General features: G+C 31.1%; 1 protein-coding gene across 2 annotated transcripts in view; it reads left to right on the top strand.

The window, feature by feature from the left end:
- The first annotated feature begins 3,686 nt into the window (after positions 1-3,686).
- LOC143067592 (uncharacterized) overlaps positions 3,687-19,099 on the top strand; it is a 47,376-nt gene continuing 31,963 nt past the window's right edge. The window contains exon 1 of one of the 2 annotated variants that reach the window (XM_076240943.1): positions 3,687-4,030. The gene's annotated coding sequence lies outside the window, so the exon portion shown is untranslated. The remainder of the gene's footprint in view (positions 4,031-19,099) is intronic. The other variant, XM_076240942.1, reaches the window with a different exon arrangement.

Genomic DNA, 19,099 nt, shown 5'->3' with positions numbered 1-19,099 from the left:
AATTTACAAAACCAGAACAATAACTTGGATGTTAACGTTTCTTTTGTTTTGCCTTTTTATTAATTTAATTTGATTTTATTGGCTTCTTTTTTTTAACTTATTTTGATTCGAGTGTTTTTGATAAGTCTTTTGTAGACGAAAGGCTCGTCTGGCGCAAATACAAAATTTACATCCGGGTATCTATCTATGAATTTATGTAGATACTTTAAAACATATTCCTGATTTTAGGATACTAATATTTGATCTTAGTCTTAATTTCGGCGTAAAAAGATATCGAAAACCTCCCACCTTTCAGACTAGCACAACGTTCATTGGGATTTAGATTTCCTACCGTACCATCACTTAGAACTGAAATCATTGATACAAGGCAATATACGATCGTCATGCAAATGATAAAAAAATGAAAACAAAACGTTAAAAGTTACGACTGAAGCGCTTTTCTGGATCAGGAACGCTAAAAGCTGAATATCTAAGGCCAGCAATTAATAGAGAAAGGAAATTGTTGTTGATTAAAACGTTAAAGATGATCGTTAAAATTTTATTCATCTACCGACAAGATTGCAGAAAGTAAGAAATCGTAGAGCAAAACCAAAAAAGTTGAAATCAAATGAGATAATACAACGTGTATTGAACCATTCCATTGCTTAAAGTCCAACAGAAAACACAAATATACTCAGTCTTTTGTCAGTTTTTACTGTTACTCCTTAAATATGGGTGCTGGGTAAACCATCATGTAAAATGGTCATTATCAAAGCCGTGTGTCTTGTTTCAAAATGAATTCTCTTCTTTTGAGAAATATTTATTTTGTCAACCTATTTTTCACCTCATAGAACTGTCTGTACCTGTGGTTTTATTTTATACAGTAACTTTTATGTATCAGCATGTTTTCATGTCATTCTGTATCGTTTCGTTTCGCTTTTATTTCGTTTCGCAGTTTACAGGTATCCCTCTTTTTGCTTCTTTTCTATTTTTGGTATTTTAATCAAAGGATTAAAAAATCAAACATTCAAAAAGTGAAATAATAAAAATTGCACGTTAGGTCTAGTATTTTTAAAGTTTGATCAAATTTCTAAACTATCAAATTTAAAAACGATATTTAGAATTTTAATATTTTAATTATTTGGTTAAAATTTAAAAAAATCAAAACTTTTACACAATTTGAAATTTTGATATTTTAAAACCTTGATCAAAATTCCAAAAATCTAAAATTTCAAAGCTTTTTAAAACTTTGAATTGATAAGTGTTCCTACACGGACCAATCTAACACTAACGTATCTCAATTATTCAACCGTTTTAATACACAGTCTAAAGTGTAGATTGTGTGTATTACTGTTCTATTTTTAAAGAATATCAATGATACATAAATATACAGCCTCTTACCATATTGCAACATAAATTCAAGATTACATGATTTCATTATCACAGAATTGTATTGATTTAATAAATTGCACTAAATTGACAGTGCTTCGTTAATAAACATTATAGCTCTTTATGATAGCAAATGAACACTTTAATTTTATTTATACCGATGACCTACTATCATGATTTTTATCCTACCGCACATACGGACGCGTTGACACATAATGCATACCACTCAATAATAGCCAATCAGACGTTAATATGGCCTTCATTTCCCTAAGAATCATTCCGGAAGCAACCACGAAGCAGCAATTAAATAATATTTATAACCAATGAAATACCGTTAACAGATTTACCCAATCCTGACGTCCAGATTATGGATTGATACCAATACATTCATGTACTTATAAATGATTGTTTTCTCAATTTTTGGACTGTTATTTGTTTTAAAATAATCGTAATATATATTCAAAAATGTCTATCAATAAAGAACATCGTCCTCCGCTGTAGTGTATAACCGCAGTACATGCATTGATAGATGGGGAAAAAGGGGGTGGGGAAGGGGTCATAACTAGGATTGTAATTTAATATCTAAGTGACTTGACATATCTATGTATTTATTGTTATCTTCATAAAGTCCGTGTAAAACATGAGTGATAAATGTTGTAGAACTAGCAAATAAGCTTTTATAATTTTCTTTTTTTGCTGAATATTTAGTACACAGTTAGTACAAGCACCGTGACACGACGTACCGATCACTCTCTCTCCCTATCCGGGCTCCGTATATATATAGTGCTGTGCTAGCGTACTCACTTCTATGTTTTTATGGTCAAATATTTGGACTATTGAAAGTTAAGTTAAAGGAAAAAAAGTCAAATGTACTGGAAAATACGATTATTTCAGGAATTCAAATTTTCAGTTACTTATGATTGGGACAATATAACATAAATACATGTATTCTAATGATCCAATGACACTTATTTTTCTTTAAGATAATGTAATGTTGTTGATTTTTACAAATTGTCGACAGGTTAAATCACTACGATTTGACTTACGACTGCCTGTTAATACTCGTAAGTTTACGATCAAACTTGCGATAAAATTCTACTTACGATTGTTTATGAAACGGTAAAAAACTTACGATTTGACTTACGACCGACGTACGATCTAAGATTGTCGTACGATTCTTTGTGAAACGATGGCCAGCCTCTGACTAAATTACTCAGAGTGGCGTGTCGCCATAAAAATTGACAACATTGAAAATAAAAGTAATAGTTTTAACCAATCAGAAGACAGTAAATACACCAAATTTATTTATTTAGGAAATAAACACAACTAGTTGCAGTATAAAATGTATGATATGGAGGACATGTCACATGTTTCCTGCATGTTTTATTACACAAAGATCAGTATAAAACGCATGATATGAAGGACATGTCACATGTTTCCTGCATGTTCTTATTACACAAAGACCAGTAAAAACATAATTATAATAAGATAATATTTTACAGCGAGACTGTCTTACTTGATTCGCTGAACAAAAATGACAAACATTAATTAGGATTTGTATTTGTTATGTACATTTTGTAATCTTTTATTTCTTGACCAATAAAAATTGTTAAGAGTGAACAATGCAAGTTTTAATCCTTTTTCAATTTATCTCCCATTTGTTACCCTGTCTGAATTAATAATTTTGATACGGTATATCCATTTTGGTTGTGTTGAAGATTCTATAGGAATAAGATGGTGAGGGAGTTTTTAGTAGCTTACCTTTTCTTTCCATAGTCATGGAATACTTACTTTGTGCTAGGATAAAGCATAGTGACTGTTTAATTACACTAAATATATGAAGAACCAGTCCCTTAATTAATTCCTACCAAAGAGTGAGTGCCACAACGGCAGTAAATTGAGTGTACTATCTGATAGAGACGTGTCTCATCCTGTAGCTAAACTCTTTTGCATTATCAAAAACACTCATCATTTGTCACACTGTTTTCATATTATTTGTTTAAATTAAAACTTTAAAAATAGCGGTATTTCTTTATCTTTACAGCCTATTTTCTTTCATTTTTCGTAAAAAAGGTTTATGATTTAAATAATATATTATCTTCTTTTGTGCTCTAGGGCCATACCCTATCACGTGTTTCCAATTTAATAGTGTGCCTTTTAACTATTATGATCTGCCTTTGTACATTTGTATACCTATTAACCTGATGTTTGCTTTAAATAAAAATAGTATTGATAATTTACCACGTTAGAAAAATAAGCTTATTCTTTAATTAAAGTTTTAAAGTGTATGTACTTTCTCGGTTTGCATTTCTTAAGTGTATATGTTGAAATAATGTATTTATTTATTATTTAATATAGTGGATTATTAACAGAGGCTATTTTTTGGTATGCCCGAAACAAATACGCATTCAAAAATAAAAAAAACTGTTTACATAACATATTTAAATTGAAAATAAGGATATAGTACATGTAGTATGGAATTATATGATTTCATGTCGTATACCTGTCGAGAATGTATAATATGATCGTAGTGAAGGAACATTTTACTGTTTACAAGGTGTATGACCACCACACAGTTTATATAGGACGTTGCTGGAAATCGGAGCTAGGATTAAATCTACAGAAACAACATACTTTCCTTCAAAGACAAAGCGTCGTAAAAGTAAGCATATAATACTCATAGAACAGTCTGTGTACATTATTAGAATTACAGTTATAAATACTATTTTGCATTTAAAACAGCAAATCTCAAAACGCACGGTCGCATGTTGTTTTCGATTACGACAAACATTATTTACTTATTGTTTAGTCCTGTTTTAAAATAGTCTTAGTTTCTCGAAGTCTAATTGAAATGCACCCGACCGTATTGTTTAATATAGTCATAACGAATATGGTGTTCATTATCACTGAACGAGTATATATTTGTTTAGGGGCCAGCTGAAGGACGCCTCCGGGTGCGAAAATTTCTCGTTGCATTGAAGACCTGTTGGTGACCTTCTGCTGTTGTCTGCTCTATGGTCGGGTTGTTGTCTCTTTGGCACATTCCCCATTTCCATTCTCAATTTTATTACATACACTGTAGTATTTCAATAATAGATGTTTACAGAATGATATCCGAATTTCACTACTGTATTTTCCTTTGGTTAAAAGTTATATTGATTTATATAGTTAGTTGTTTTTCATAGTTCTATTGATTTGTACAGTATGTTGTTTTTATAGTTAGTTCAACTTTGATCTGTTCAGTATGAAGTTTTTATAATTATTTTAAGCTATATAGTATGTTGTTTTTATAGTCAGTTTGATCAGGAACAGATATACTGACCTTATATTAGATATACTGTTTACAGGATTGAATTGAATAGTTCGTTGATTTTATGGTTCGTTTTAATTGTAGTGTATGATGTTTTTATAGTTTAACTTAGTTTGATTTGTATAGTTCGTTGTTTTTACAGTTAGTTTAGATTGCGATGTATAGTGCGTTGTTTATACAGTCAGTTTGATTTATATAGTTCGTTGTTTATACAGTTAGTTTGATTTGTATAGTTCGTTGTTTATACAGTTAGTTTGGTTTGTATAGTTCGTTGTTTATACAGTTAGTTTGATTTGTACAGTTCGTTGTATATACAGTTAGTTTGATTTGTACAGTTCGTTGTTGATACAGTTAGTTTGATTTGTATAGTTCGTTGTTTATACAGTTAGTTTGATTTGTATAGTTTGTTGTTTATACAGTTAGTTTGATTTGTATGGTTTGTTGTTTATACAGTCGGTTTGATTTGTATAGTTCGTTGTTTATATAGTTAGATTGATTTGTATAGTTCGCTGTTTTTACAGTTAGTTTGATTTGTATAGTTCGTTGTTTATACAGTTAGTTTGGTTTGTATAGTTCGTTGTTTATATAGTTAGTTTGATTTGTATAGTTCGTTGTTTATATAGTTAGTTTGATTTGTATAGTTCGTTGTTTATACAGTTAGTTTGGTTTGTATAGTTCGTTGTTTATATAGTTAGATTGATTTGTATAGTTCGTTGTATATACAGTTAGTTTGATTTGTATAGTTCGTTGTTTATACAGTTAGTTTGGTTTGTATAGTTCGTTGTTTATATAGTTAGTTTGATTTGTATAGTTCGTTGTTTATATAGTTAGTTTGATTTGTATAGTTCGTTGTTTATAGAGTAGTTTGATATGTATAGTTCGTTGTTTATATAGTTAGTTTGGTTTGTATAGTTCGTTGTTGATACAGTTAGTTTGATTTGTATAGTTCGTTGTTGATACAGTCAGTTTGATTTATATAGTTCGTTGTTGATATAGTTAGTTTGATTTGTATAGTTCGTTGTTTATATAGTTAGTTTGATTTGTATAGTTCGTTGTTTATACAGTTAGTTTGGTTTGTATAGTTCGTTGTTTATACAGTTAGTTTGGTTTGTATAGTTCGTTGTTTATACAGTCAGTTTGATTTGTATAGTTCGTTGTTTATATAGTTAGTTTAATTGGTATAGTTCGTTGTTTATACAGTTAGTTTGATTTGTATAGTTCGTTGTTTATAAAGTTAGTTTGATTTGTACAGTTCGTTGTTTATACAGTTAGTTTGATTTTTATAGTTTGTTGTTTATACAGTTAGTTTGATTTGTACAGTTCGTTGTTTATACAGTTAGTTTGATTTGTATAGTTCGTTGTTTATATAGTTAGTTTGATTTGTATAGTTCGTTGCTTATACAGTCAGTTTGATTTGTATAATTCGTTGTTTATACAGTTAGTTTGATTTGTATAGTGCGTTGTTTATACAGTTAGTTTGATTTGTATAGTTCGTTGTTTATAGAGTTAGTTTGGTTTGTATAATTCGTTGTTTATACAGTCAGTTTGATTTGTATAGTTTGTTGTTGATATAGTTAGTTTGATTGGTATAGTTCGTTGTATATACAGTTAGTTTGGTTTGTATAGTTCGTTGTCTATACATTTAGTTTGATTTGTATAGTTCGTTGTTTATACAGTTAGTTTGGTTTGTATAGTTCGTTGTGTATACAGTCAGTTTGATTTGTATAGTTTGTTGTTTATATAGTTAGTTTGATTTGTATAGTTCCTTGTATATACAGTTAGTTTGGTTTGTATAGTTCGTTGTTTATACAGTTAGTTTGATTTGTACAGTTCGTTGTTGATACAGTTAGTTTGATTTTATATAGTTCGTTGTTTATACAGTTAGTTTGGTTTGTATAGTTTGTTGCTTATACAGTCAGTTTGATTTGTATAGTTCGTTGTTTATATAGTAAGTTTGATTTTATATAGTTCGTTGTTTATATAGTTAGTTTGAGTTGTACAGTTCGTTGTTTATACAGTTAGTTTGATTTGTATAGTTCGTTGTTTATACAGTAGTTTGATTTGTATAGTTCGTTGTTGATACAGTTAGTTTGATTTGTACAGTTCGTTGTATATATAGTTAGTTTGGTTTGTATAGTTCGTTGTTTATAGAGTTAGATTGATTTGTATAGTTCGTTGTATATACAGTTAGTTTGATTTGTATAGTTCGTTGTTTATACAGTTAGTTTGGTTTGTATAGTTCGTTGTTTATATAGTTAGTTTGATTTGTATAGTTCGTTGTTTATATAGTTAGTTTGATTTGTATAGTTCGTTGTTTATATAGTTAGTTTGGTTTGTATAGTTCGTTGTTTATATAGTTAGTTTGATTTGTATAGTTCGTTGTTTATACAGTTAGTTTGGTTTGTATAGTTCGTTGTTGATACAGTTAGTTTGATTTGTATAGTTCGTTGTTGATACAGTCAGTTTGATTTATATAGTTCGTTGTTGATATAGTTAGTTTGATTTGTATAGTTCGTTGTTTATATAGTTAGTTTGATTTGTATAGTTCGTTGTTTATACAGTTAGTTTGGTTTGTATAGTTCGTTGTTTATACAGTTAGTTTGGTTTGTATAGTTCGTTGTTTATACAGTCAGTTTGATTTGTATAGTTCGTTGTTTATATAGTTAGTTTAATTGGTATAGTTCGTTGTTTATACAGTTAGTTTGATTTGTATAGTTCGTTGTTTATAAAGTTAGTTTGATTTGTACAGTTCGTTGTTTATACAGTTAGTTTGATTTTTATAGTTTGTTGTTTATACAGTAAGTTTGATTTGTACAGTTCGTTGTTTATACAGTTAGTTTGATTTGTATAGTTCGTTGTTTATATAGTTAGTTTGATTTGTATAGTTCGTTGCTTATACAGTCAGTTTGATTTGTATAATTCGTTGTTTATACAGTTAGTTTGATTTGTATAGTGCGTTGTTTATACAGTTAGTTTGATTTGTATAGTTCGTTGTTTATAGAGTTAGTTTGGTTTGTATAATTCGTTGTTTATACAGTCAGTTTGATTTGTATAGTTTGTTGTTGATATAGTTAGTTTGATTTGTATAGTTCGTTGTATATACAGTTAGTTTGGTTTGTATAGTTCGTTGTTTATACATTTAGTTTGATTTGTACAGTTCGTTGTTTATACAGTTAGTTTGGTTTGTATAGTTCGTTGTATATACAGTCAGTTTGATTTGTATAGTTTGTTGTTTATATAGTTAGTTTGATTTGTATAGTTCGTTGTATATACAGTTAGTTTGGTTTGTATAGTTCGTTGTTTATACAGTTAGTTTGATTTGTACAGTTCGTTGTTGATACAGTTAGTTTGATTTGTATACTTCGTTGTTTATACAGTTAGTTTGGTTTGTATAGTTTGTTGCTGATACAGTCAGTTTGATTTGTATAGTTCGTTGTTTATATAGTAAGTTTTATTTTATATAGTTCGTTGTTTATATAGTTAGTTTGAGTTGTACAGTTCGTTGTTTATACAGTTAGTTTGATTTGTATAGTTCGTTGTTTATACAGTAGTTTGATTTGTATAGTTCGTTGTTGATACAGTTAGTTTGATTTGTACAGTTCGTTGTATATATAGTTAGTTTGATTTGTATAGTTCGTTGTTTATACAGTTAGTTTGATTTGTACAGTTCGTTGTTTATACAGTTAGTTTGATTTGTATAGTTCGTTGTTTATACAGTTAGTTTGATTTGTATAGTTCGTTGTTGATACAGTTAGTTTGATTTGTACAGTTCGTTGTTTATACAGTAAGTTTGGGTTGTATAGTTTGTTGTTTATACAATCAGTTTGATTTGTATAATTCGTTGTTTATACAGTTAGTTTGATTTGTATAGTGTGTTGTTTTTACATTTAGTTTGCTTTGTATAGTTCGTTGTTTATACAGTTAGTTTGATTTGTATAGTTCGTTGTTTATACAGTTAGTTTGGTTTGTATAGTGCGTTGTTTATACAGTTAGTTTGATTTGTATAGTTTGTTGTTTATACAGTTAGTTTGGTTTGTATAGTTTGTTGTTTATATAGTTAGTTTGATTTGTATAGTTCGTTGTTTATACAGTTAGTTTGATTTGTATAGTTCGTTGTTTATACAGTTAGTTTGATATGTATAGTTCGTTGTTTATAGAGTTAGTTTGGTTTGTATAGTTCGTTGTTTATACAGTCAGTTTGATTTGTATAGTTTGTTGTTTATATAGTTAGTTTGGTTTGTATAGTTCGTTGTATATACAGTTAGTTTGATTTGTATAGTTCGTTGTTTATATAGTTAGTTTGGTTTGTATAGTTCGTTGTTTATATAGTTAGTTTGGTTTGTATAGTTCATTTTTTATATAGTTAGTTTGATTTGTATAGTTCGTTGTTTACACAGTTAGATTGATTTGTATAGTTCGTTGTTTTTACAGTTAGTTTGATTTGTATAGTTCGTTGTTTATACAGTTAGTTTGGTTTGTATAGTTCGTTGTTTATACAGTCAGTTTGATTTGTATAGTTCGTTGTTTATATAGTTAGTTTGATTTGTTTAGTTTGTTGTTTATACAGTTAGTTTGGTTTGTATAGTTCGTTGTTTGTACAGTTAGTTTGGTTTGTATAGTTCGTTGTTTATACAGTTAGTTTGGTTTGTATAGTTCGTTGTTTATATAGTTAGTTTGGTTTGTATAGTTTGTTGTTTATACAGTTAGTTTGGTTTGTATAGTTCGTTGTTTATACAGTTAGTTTGATTTGTATAGTTCGTTGTATATACAGTTAGTTTGATTTGTATAGTTCGTTGTTTATACAGTTAGTTTGATTTGTACAGTTCGTTGTATATACAGTTAGTTTGATTTGTATAGTTCGTTATTTTTGCAGTTAGTTTGATTTGTATAGTTTGTTGTTTATATAGTTAGATTGATTTGTATAGTGCGTTGTTTATACAGTTAGTTTGATTTGTATAGTTCGTTGTTGATATAGTAAGTTTGATTTGTATAGTTCGTTGTATATACAGTTAGTTTGATTTGTATAGTTTGTTGTTTATACAGTTAGTTTAATTTGTATAGTTTGTTGTATTTATTGTTAGTTTCAGTTCTTGTCATGGTTTTTGTTAGTGTTGACTTTACAAATTAGTTAAAGTTAGAGGGAGGGTTTAGCGAAAGCAAGCATGTTAAAAGCGAAAGCAAGCATGTTAAACCCCGTCACATTTGCATGTGAGTGTTTCTAGTCAGTATCCTGTAAATCAATGGTTTTTGTTGTATATCATATTTGTTTTTCGTTTAGTGTTATGAACATAAGTTAGGACGTTGGCTTTCGCGTTTGAATTGTTTTACATTTGTCATTTCGGGGCCTTTTGTAACTTACTATAGAGTACGGGTTTTACAGATTGTTAAAAGCCGTACGGTGACCAATAGTTGTTTACATCTATGTAATTTGGTCTCTGTTGGAGAATCATACCACAGTTTATCATTTTTATGATAGTGTGAACATAGTATGTTATTATTGCATTACAAATTCATAAGGCGTAGTACTTTAAATTGTCATGGAAAATTCGTTCCAAAATTATACCTCTAACGTCGTTATTCATGGAGTTACAACTATAATTTGATTATCTCAGATGGTGCCATTAAAACAAAATACATATATGGTTTGGCGATATCTGGCCACAGCTTTTATTCATAATATGATAGATTCATACAATATATAATATATATATATAGATAGATAGACCATAGACCATGTATATGTAGATAGATCTATGGTCGGTTACCCGAAGATAATATGGCAACCAGGTAGATAGATAGATGTGAAGATAGATATATATGAAAATGTAAAGATGCACCGTGGGATACACTGGTGCTTTAAATTTAGAAAACACCGTGGGATACACAAGTGTAGTCTGTATTATCCAAAAACCTAAAATTTCATAGTTAACATTAAGATTCTATGCAGCGAATTCTGCCATTTACGGGAATATATTTATGATGCTCAAAGTTCAAATAAAAGTCACTTTTCTCAACAGCAAACGAGTTAACATCATCAGTCAAATCTGTATCATCACTATCACCGACACAAACCTGAAAAATAAATACAAAAGAGCAGTATCTTGTTCAATAAAAAGGAGTGGGAGGGCGGGTTTTCAAGTTTACCGCTTACAAAATTTAAACAGCTTGCTTGCTGCGAGGAAATTCTAAAAAGGACTAAATGACGTCACAGAATATATCGTCACACATGTTGGGTAAATCTAAAACATGAAACACAATCCGTGAGTGGCCCCGGCGATAACTGAATTTAAGTCTATTAACTTAAATTCCATTAGTTTACTGGAATTTCACATTGGGTCTAATGTGTTCGATGGAATATTTAGATGCTGTGTGGCAAAGTTTTAACTGATATACTTGCTAACAAAGCAGTAACAAATAAATCTTAAAGATAAATGAATGCACACATTTCACGTAACTGTGTCTAAATGTTTAGCTGAAATACCTGTCTCACAGTTTAAAAAAAGGGGGGATTAAAGATTTCAGAAAAACCTCGCATCAATCTTTGAAAGTCAACTATAAAACGTTGTAATAGGATGTATGGGTATTATATGTTTTGTTTAGTTTATTTATAAGTTACTGTAGAGAATATATTTACAATATAGATTTTAAAACACATGTTTATACCTTCTTATGGGAACTTATACACCGGTCTAACTAAACGCAAATGTATTTAATAAAAATTGAAGCTTGAGGGCTGGAGTGGAGAATTAGATGCGAAATTAAACCGCTACTGAAGTTTTGAAATTTATTGAAAGATAATGTATGAAACTTACAAAAGCGTTACACAATTAACATATTTACTGTCAATTAGGAATTGTATGCCATGATCATACTAATTGAGACCCCCCTCCCCCCCCCCCCCCCAAAAAAAAAAAAAAAATAAAAAAAAAAAAAAAAAATAAAAGAAGAGAGAAACTTCTTAGATAACTAAGAAAAGTTCATAACTGAGACGCCCTAAGATTCATCAAAATGTAATTTTAAAAGGATACCAATGTTACTGCAACATATAAGCATTACGACAATTAATGTTTCTTCAGTGATGACCGTGGTCAAACTATTCGAAAAGCAAAAGTTGAAAAACTAATAAAAAAGAAAAAGCAATAAACTTTTTAACAGCAAAGGACAAGGTACGATAAGGCCCATTTTTGGTCCCCTTATTTTCTCATTTTTCAAATTGTGTTTTGAAAAGCTATTTATCGCGTTAAAATATTTCCTTAGGTTTGAAGTTTGTTTGGATGAACTTCAAACCCATTAATTTTAGAAAATGGGTGAGGTGGGGGGGGGGGGGGGGGGGGTTGTGTAAAAGGGCCTTATTTTATGTTATATTAGACCCCATTTACACTCAAGTAAATCAAAAGTGAAAATGAAGGATTCCTCAACGCATTAAAATTTCTATCATTGGGATTTTTGTCATTTTCACTGGTACAAAATATTTAATTACTGTAACAGCTTTGCGAGTCGGGAATATTCGTCGAACAATTGAATACTGATTGTAAACCACATTTACTCCCGTTTACACATCACCAAATTTGTAAAAATCGAGTAATAAATATCGAGTAGTTCAATCTCCCATTCTTTAACCATCCGAAACGCGCGTCTGGCATAAATGATGAGTCTATTTACAACCACTATGTCGATTCCACTGCTGGTGAAGTCTTAATTCCCCGAGGGTATCACCTGACCAGTAGTCAGTACTTCTGTGCTGAAGTGAATTATAATATGGTCATATTTATAAATCAACTGTTAACAAAACATTTGATTTTTTGAAATACTAAGGCTTTTCTACCTCAGGAATAGATGATCTTAGCTGTATTTCGCAAAACGTTCAGGAATTTTGATCCTCAATGCTCTTCATCTTCGTACTTTATTTTGGCCTTTTTAACTTTTTGGAATTCGAACGTCACTGATGAGTTTTTTGTAGACGAAACGCGCGTCTGGCGTAAATACAAAATTTAATTCTGGTATATATGATGAGTTTATTTAAAACCACTGGGTCGATTTATAAATTAACTGTTTACAAAACCTTTGAATTTTTAAAATACTAAGGCTTTTCTACCTCAGGATTACCTTAGTTGTATTTGGCAAAACGTTTAGGAATTTTGGTCCTCAATGCATTTCAACTTCGTACTTTATTCTGTTTTTTTTTTTTTTTTAACCTTTTGGGATTCGAATCTCACTGATGAGTCTGTTGTAGACGAAACGAGCGTCTGTTGAAATACAAAATTTGATCCTGGTATCTATGATGCGTTTATTTGAACAGAAAATTATTAAACGCGAGACAGAAAACGTAGATATTCTATCCGAATGGATTTACGCTGGCAGGTCTTTGATACATATCAGAATGAAGAAACGGAATGGATCATGTAATAGCTATGCTACATTTATCTTTCAAGACTAAATTTTACAAAACACTTGTCCTACATCCATGACAAATATGTTGTTGTCTCTGCAGATAAAGCCCCGAACAACATCTTTTTTGTGTGTAAATTACATTACATGAAATGCTAGATAAATAATAATGACAATTCATCTGGAAATTTGACGTATACACCCGCGACACTAACTAAAGAGGAAATCCTGGATAATCATAGGTCTGTTATATGTTCCTTTGGAATTTCAACCAAAGAGGAAGAACTGGATCTTCCAGCACTGTATTGGATATCTTAACTACATAAGTGTCCTTAAAACATCGGTATAGGGCTAAGTTTTCCAAGTGCTTCACGAAACCTCTTTCTAAATTATTAACATCAGCCCAGGTTTTTGTGGCGTTGGTCCAGTCGTGTGACTGACAGTTCGTGGTTCTGTTACGGTGTTCTGTACGCTGTCCCAGGTTGTTTAACTATTCTTTTTTATTCTGTGGTTAGCATGTCGAAATGTACTATTGTATTGATTATTTGTGTATTTCTCTGTCCTAAATGTTCTTGCATGTATTTGTTCTGTATTCCTGCCATGCAATGTTGTCATTTTAAATTTCTCAAATTTATTATTGCCATAAAAGCGCGAGGTTTGGCTAGTCACAAAACCAGGTTTAACCAACCATTATTTTTTTTTAATGTCCTGTACTAAGTCAGGAAAATGGTAATTTTTATCATTAAGTTCTATTCTGTGTGTGTTGCATTGTTGTTTGTTTTTGTTGCCGTTCAATGGTTCTGTTGTTTCGGTGTTTTCCTCTTATAGTTGATTTGTTTCACTCGGTTTTAGTTTGTAACCAAGATATGCTTTTTTCTCTCAATCGATTTATGACCTTCGAACAGCGGTATACTACTGTTGCCTTTATTTATCAGCAACCAAAGCCTATTCTAGGATGTAGACAAAGAAAAAAAATCCAAGGCAGGCAAAGGTAGTAAACATTAGAGCGCAGTGATTGAGTGAATGGTTATACAATTTTGGTTAAAATTTACTAATTATTAACTGCAGCGTGTTATATACAATATAAATTATGAAAGACAAGAAAATTTGGTGTAAAATCGAAGGTGACCGTGGATACTTCAAACACGCTTTGTTCGAATTCCATTATTTCACATCAGTATCTAGAATAGAATGATAAAGTAGTAATACCACACATATAACTGCCCTAACAGTCTGTTTTGTTCAAGTTTCATTATAGATAGTGTTAGCTAGCATTGTCGCTTATGGTGGAGGACATACTACTGTTTCTTTACATTGTATGTGTACAAAGTGTTTAACAGCTGATCATCACAATGCGCTTTGTTTATACGCTTTTTTGTATTTCATTTTTTCTTAAAATGTCCAGTACCATGTCAGATATAATAGTTCGTTTCTATGAATGTTGCATTGTTGTTTGTTTTTTGTTGCATTTCTTTGTTCTGTTATTTCGCTGCGTTCCTCTTGTGGTTGATTTGTTTCCCTCGGTTTTAGTTTATAACCTGGATTTGTTTTCTCTCAAACGAGTTTTGACTTTTGAACATCGGTATACTACTGTTGCCTTTATTTAAATATTTGTTTTATAGTGATTAAAATCGTACCAAAATTATGACTACTGTACTCCCATTTGTTACATTTTCACCTGTTATGTCTGTTTGTTTTGTTCACATATTGTTGTCCATATAATTGAATTTTATGCGACTGTCATACAAGGGAGAGGTTTAGCTAGCTATAAAATCTGTTTAAATCCACCATTTTCTACTCAAGAAAATGCATGTACCAAGTCAGGAATATGGCAGTTGTTATCCATTCGTTTGATTTGTTTGAGCTTTTGATTTTGCCATTTAATAACTTTCACGACATTCATCGGTCAAATATATTTTGTCTTTGAGATCCTTGACAGTTGTTGATAAAGATATTAGGTATGAGACAAAAGAACGACCCGGAATTATAACCCGCATAGCAAAATTTAAATGCCCTAACAATTGTAGAAGTTCACGTTTAGTACAAGATTGTCTGTTTAAAAACTTCTTGATAAATTCACTTATGCGACTTGTTTTATCTAAAGGCAAGCGGGTCTCCATCTTTTCCGTATCAAGTATAATACCCAAATATTCGATAACTGTACAAGGGCCTACAACCTTGTGTTTAGCCAGTGGAATATTAAGTCTTTTAAAAAGAGTAGTCATTAATGCCATAGTTCTCTCTGCGCAAGAATCAGGTTTATCTATAGTCAAGAAATCGTCTAAAAGATGAAATATATATTCAATTTTGTAGATATTAGTAGCAATCCAACAAATCGCTCTGGATAAGTTATCGAAAATAATTGGCGAGCTTCTACAACCAAACGCTAGTCTATTAAAGAAAAAGTATTCTTTACACCATTTAATGCAAAATAAATGCCACTGGTCCTTTCTTATACCTAATTGTTTGAAAGCGGCCTCTATATCGAACTTTGAACACAATGAAAAACGACCTAATTTTCGTATAACTTTGATTGCATCATCTATTCTGACATACGTCATTGAACAATCTTCCTTACTGATCAAGTCGTTAATACTACAATTATCATTATCGTCATGTGGGGCTGATAAATCCAATATAAGACGCTTTTTCCCGGAGTACTTTCCGACAGCAAGTCCCAAAGGGCTGACTCGATAATAGTTAAACGGTGGAATTTTATACGGACCTGACAAGAAACCTTTTTCACATTCTTTGTTAATAAGTTCCCGCACAGATAAAGGTTGAGAGCGAGCAGAAAAGTTATTCTTACATTCAAGTGTCGGTAAATCAGTACATTTAATCATAGTGTCAAAACCCTCGTTAATACCACTACAAAGATAATTAACAAAATTTATATCTGGATGCGTTTGCAATAAATCACGTAACAAGTTAACATTGATAGGTGAATTTTCGATAACAGGAATTGTTACTAGTCATTTTGTATTTTCGTTGATTGTAGTCGACCCTCTAGAAGATTTGTTCCTTTGAGTATCTTTGTTGCAGTTAAAGGCGGAATGAAAAGCGAAACAAGAACTGCAAATATGAGTCAAAGAACAACCCGGTCTGGCACACCCCCTTGCCGTGTTATAGTTATTGCAGACCTCTTTCCCATCGTGCAAAACTCGTGTTCTGCCCCTCCTATCGACGCGATCGGAAGATGGTCTATTCCTCGGATAAGTACTACGTTCTACTGATTGAGAAGAAAGAGGGCAAAAATTTGTTCCGTGATCAATAGCGTAACAAAGTCTACAAACTTCTGGCCTTGCATGAGGTGCTAAAAGCGTAAGAATGTCATTGTCTTTAACTCCCCAGTCAAATTTAACTTTGAAATCGCGAAGTGCAGTTGCAGCTTTGGCAGCAAAAAGCTTATGATATTCGTAAAATTTTTCACCGTAGCTAGATTCAATTTGTAAAATGTTAGCTAAGTAACAATCTAATTCTTCATTGCGTTGAGGAAAAACCATACACATGACGCGTTTATATTTGCCAAAAGCGCAAACGAACTCTTTAATAGTGAGCGTTCTATGTAGCCGGATATCCTTTTTTCCTGGCAAATTAATTTCAAGACCACTGCTAGTAAGTAAAGTACTAGCTGCCTGAACGGATTCGTAATCTTTCATAAGTAATCCGGCTAAATTAACGTCCCTACCTTCAATAATTTGCTTTTTAAGCGCTGGTGAAATTATATCCAAAAAAGGAACAGATGATGACGGCACTCCGTTAATAGTAGCTGTAGATGTGTTAACGGTGGGATTTATCCCGCAATCGCTTTCACTAGGAGAAACACCGTACCATTTGTATAATGAAAACACATGCTCATCTGCTGTGTGCACTTGTTGAAATCTATTTCGTCTTGTATCTTGTATATTCCCGGAAAAATCCGCTGATAAAGAAGTATTAGAATTATTCCTATTGGTGTTAGAATTCATTGAATCCCTTAATCCTATAACAACTTCGGTTAAATTTCCGATCAAAAGTGGAAGCTCATTAGACGAATTACTGGTCACATTAGGTAAAGTTGGCGAGACTTTCTGGTCTTCATTTGACAATTGTTCAGGTTCGGAAACTGATTTGAGATTATCAAAATAAATTTGTTGTAACACTGTTTTACTTAATTTTGAAGTAATGTTTATTCCAATATTTGTCAGTTCTTCCTTGAACTTCTTAACTGTCCAAGACGAACAGTCACTTTCTTGTCTGCTGATTTCAATTGAATCCGGAGAAAACCGACTTGTAGATTTCCTTTTTCTCCGAGAAGCCATAATGTTAAGAAATCCGTAAAAAACATTCAAAAGTTAAAAACTAAACTTTGCATATATATTAAAAGTGTTGTATTAATTCCAGAATATTATTTTTGGTAAGACAAGAACTGCTAACGAAACTGATCAAAAGAAGAAGACAGCGTTATCTATCAAAATAATTTCAATAATGATTATTTTAACGCCTATGGTCTGACCGCTATCTGACTGCTAAGCTATAAAATTCTCGACGAGACACAGAAACAAAAACAATCACCCGAAAGTCGTTATGGATCATTAAGAGAAGAACTTCTCAAACGAGCAATAAAATGCAGCTGTCGAAACAATTATAAACCAAATTATATGCTATATATTCAAATAATTTAACAATAACTTTCCGTGTTGAATTTGGTATTTTTTGGTAATTTTACTTTTTATGCATACATTTTTCTAAATCGCATCATACTGATCAGATGCACACAATTGAACTATAAAACACAAAAAGGAATTGAAATCAATTGAAATACATTCTGTTGACAAGTCTTTTCTTAAATATTTACTGATGGACATTTGTTATCAAACTATTATGTTTTTTCAATTTAACTTTCATTTGTGTGAATATACTGCTATTTAAATATTATCAGATTATTTTAAAACCATACTAAAGCGGTAAAATAGATGGTTATTGGTTTGTGTAAAATATAAATTAATTTTTTTTGCGAGATGCAAGGATTTAAAAATCCTTTTTCTTGATATCAGCTGTCGTCAGAATTATAATTCAATTTAATAATAAACTAGCACATCTATTTTCATATGACAACATCGAACGACTGTTGTGACTCTTTTTTAATACATTGTTAAGTTATAAAGAGATAAGTTATGTCGATGTGCACATATGGTGGAGCAATAACTGTTAAATGTCACTCCCATTTTGTACATATATGATACATACCAAGAACACAGTAAGTAAAATAAAACGGTATAAGAAATCTGTCCAAAACCGTGATATAGTTGAAACTGATGAAACATTCTACCTTTTATACCTATCAGGACAATCATAACTTTACTGCTACAAAGATCACACTAAAGGTACATTATTCAAATAGGATTTTCGCTATCAAAGAGTTTATTTTTAGATTTCTTTTCTTACAGGACCAGATATGTATTGAAATGAAATGCAATAGAAAGAGATACATATTAAAAGTTTGTATGCTGAAAGCTCAAAATGAAATTTTTGTACAAAATATAGCAAACCAACATCAATGATGAATGTGTTGATTTCTTACAATCAAACAAGAGATATGATATATAGAGGATATTTTATATAGGAGTCTTCCAAGAATTGACATGAAAGAAGTTAATATAAATTTGATGGATGTAACGGAATCTTTGCTGAATTTTTATTATGTGTCCAAACGACCATAAAAAAAACAACTGCCTGTGGTACTCAAAGACAAAGATAATCATAAGGGAGCTACCATTTGAAATCGGAAAGGGGGGGGGGGGTAAGCTAGGATGAAATGTTTAAAGGCAGGATGAGACACTTGCAAAAAAGTCAAGATGGCATTTTAGGTTAAAAAAGTCAGGATAAACTAAAAGAAAAGGCATGACCAGTTAGAGTGAAAAGTATAAAGCCAGGACAGAGATTACAACTAAAAAAAAAAGGCAGGACACATTTTTCATCCTAGACACAATGCCCCCATACAAATCAAATGGTAGCCCTAAGAAGAAATATAACTGACACATGTCGTATTTC

This window comes from Mytilus galloprovincialis, chromosome 3 (assembly GCF_965363235.1).
Source record: "Mytilus galloprovincialis chromosome 3, xbMytGall1.hap1.1, whole genome shotgun sequence".
In the NCBI taxonomy this organism is placed as follows: domain Eukaryota; kingdom Metazoa; phylum Mollusca; class Bivalvia; order Mytilida; family Mytilidae; genus Mytilus; species Mytilus galloprovincialis.
Note: the sequence above shows the minus strand (reverse complement) of the source record. Positions and strands in the feature narration are given on the sequence as shown.